Here is a 2,721-nt window from a genome sequence, read left to right on the forward strand (position 1 = left end):
CTCCTCCTCCTCCTCCTCCCTTCCTTCTCCTCCTCCTCCTCCTCCCTTCCTTCTCCTCCTCCTCCTCCTCCTTTTCCTCCTCCTCCTTCTCCTTCTTCTTCAGGTTCAAAGGTACTTTATTTCTTTATTTTTTCTTCAATCTGCTGTACTTTAATGAGTCCACGATTCTTTGACTTGGCATTCACTTATGAGGGTTTTTGTTTGTTTGTTTTGTTTTGTTTTGTTTTTCTGAGACAGGGTTTCTCTGTGTAGCTCTGGCTGTCCTGAAACTTACTCTGTAGACCAGGCTGGCCTCGAACTCAGAAATCCTCCTGCCTCTGCCTCCCAAGTGCTGGGATTAAAGGTGTGTGCTACCACGCCCAGCCTATGAGTTGTTTTTGAAACAATTCTTTGATAATTGTACCAGCTGGCATGACTACTGATCGCTCCATTCCTTTGGGGGTGACTCTGCCAACAGGGGACAGGTGGGTCCATTCTATTCCAATTTGTGTGGCTGTCTATGTCCATGTAGAAACACAGACGGTGCCCCCACCTGCTCATATAGCATCCCCATATTTGTCATAGAAATTAGGTGTCCTCTCCTTATGGCTCTGCCTTGCCATCACTTGCTGAATGCTCTGAACTTGGAGACAGCTTAGTGCACTTTTGGCCAAGGGCAACATTGCAGAGACAAAGATGGAACTGTGGTGACTGTAAAGGGCTTTTCTATGCCCACTAGTGAGACAGTGAAATAGTGAGAGAGAGACCTGGTTTGTTTTTTTTGGATTTTGGTTTTTGGTTGGTTTGTTTGTTTGTTTGTTTGTTTGTTTGTTTGAGACAGGGTTTCTCTGTATAGCCCTGGCTGTCCTGGAACTCACTTTGTAGACCAGGCTGGCCTCGAACTTAGAAATCTGCTTGCCTCTGCCTCCCGAGTGCTGGGATTAAAGGCATGCGCCACCACGCCCGGCAAGACCTAGTATTTTTATTGATGAGTTTCTTGCTCTATATCTATCTGGGCAGATACTGAGTTATTCTAACCCAACTATGTTGGCCTGGCCTACTTCCCTGATCTGACAATTCGTGTTCCTCCTCCACTCGCTCCTGGGAAATCTCTTGGTCCCACCAGAGACCCCTCTTCTGGAATCAGAAGTCCTGCCTCATTCTTTCCTGCCCAACTACTGGCTGATCGGCTTTTTATTAGACAATCAGAGATGATGGAAAGCAGTTTTTACACTGAGGCAGGGGATGTTTGACAATGCCACCATCTGACTGTAACCTGATCTCTGGGCCCAGTTATCAGCATCTGAATACACAGTACACACGACCATCCCTCCAACAAACCAGTACTGCCAAGACTCTCTTTTATACTTCCTTGCGTAATTCTCCTCAACGGCCAAAAGGAACACGCTGAATATTTTGAAGCATCCTAAATCCCAGGATCCTGAAGGCTTAGAGTCAGCCACTTAAACTAGCACATTAACACAGACTGTGGACGTGCCATTCTGGCTTCTGACCAGTAGGTGGCAGCAACATCTTTACCTTTCAGAACAACCAAAAAAAATAGGTGGGGAGAGGAAAGCAAAGACGGGAAAAGGAGTTCGGCTACCTTATAGGCATTTTATTGGCCTAGGTCTGAAGGTAGACAACCCAAATCCAAGAGCAAAAGCTGACATCTGCTCGCCACAAGAGAGGGTCTGAGGAGGAGGAGTCAAACCTAAGCCACCATGTGACTTTGAGCAAGTTGCTTCATCTGTTTATCTTCATTTTATTTAACCTTTTTTTTGAAGAATTTTTAAATTTACCTTTACATGTGTTAGGGTTTTTTTTTTTTTTTGCCTGCATGTATATCTGCGGACCACACGCATGCAGTACCCACAGAAGCCAGAAGAGGGCATTGGATCCTCTGGAACTTGCATTACAAAGGGTTGGGAGCCACCGGTGTGGGAGCTGGGGATAGAACCCGCGTCCTCCAGAAGAGGCCAGTTCTCTTTACTGCCAAGCCATCTCCTCAGCAGCACCCTGCCCCCCTCCCATCTTATTTTGTAAACTGAGAACAGCAGAAATATGGGTCGAATATCCTGATACTGGGAAATGACTGAATGTGTCAAGTGCTTGCCACAGTGCTTGAAAAAATACCAAATATTAGTTCTAATGAAGCACTCTGAGACCCAGTGAGGTGAAGGTGAGTCAGGACACCCCCCCAACTGGGGAGACGGAGCTCAGAGACAGACACTGAGGGAGGAATTCTGTTCTTGGAGCAACTCTGTAGGTGGGAACCCTGTAGTCTGACTCTCCCTTCCCCATGAGGTCTCCTTGGTCCCAGATACCAGAGCCTTGAACACCATCGGGACCTTGTGAGGCCCTCCTGTGCCCACCAGCACAGAGAAGGTTCCCTCTGCAACTGCAGAGTCTGTGTCCCTCTGAGCTTCAGGTCCTACCTAAGTGATGGGGAAGGGGGAGACCATGGGAGTCAAGGGACTTTTATGACAGTTGGCACAGTAAGCAGGGACTTCGGGTCTTGGAGAGAGGAAGCGTGGGGGAGGGTAACCACATTTCAAAATTGACTTTGAAATTCTAAGATCTCTCCTTCCTCTGCAGCCAAAGCTGGGACCTTAGATGTGAGCCAAGGGCCTGACTAGCAGAGAAATATTAAGGACACTGGCCTATCTTGGGGACATGGCATGATGGTGTGCCCAATCCTGAACCTGAACCAAAAGGGTCTCCAACTAATACTCGGTTACA

At 47.5% G+C, this 2,721-nt stretch overlaps 1 pseudogene; it reads right to left on the reverse strand.

The window, feature by feature from the left end:
• Nucleotides 1-415: 415 nt before the first annotated feature.
• Nucleotides 416-662, reverse strand: LOC110311049 (annotated as a pseudogene).
• Nucleotides 663-2,721: the final 2,059 nt, after the last annotated feature.

Source organism: Mus caroli, chromosome 15 (genome assembly GCF_900094665.2).
Source record: "Mus caroli chromosome 15, CAROLI_EIJ_v1.1, whole genome shotgun sequence".
NCBI lineage: Eukaryota > Metazoa > Chordata > Mammalia > Rodentia > Muridae > Mus > Mus caroli.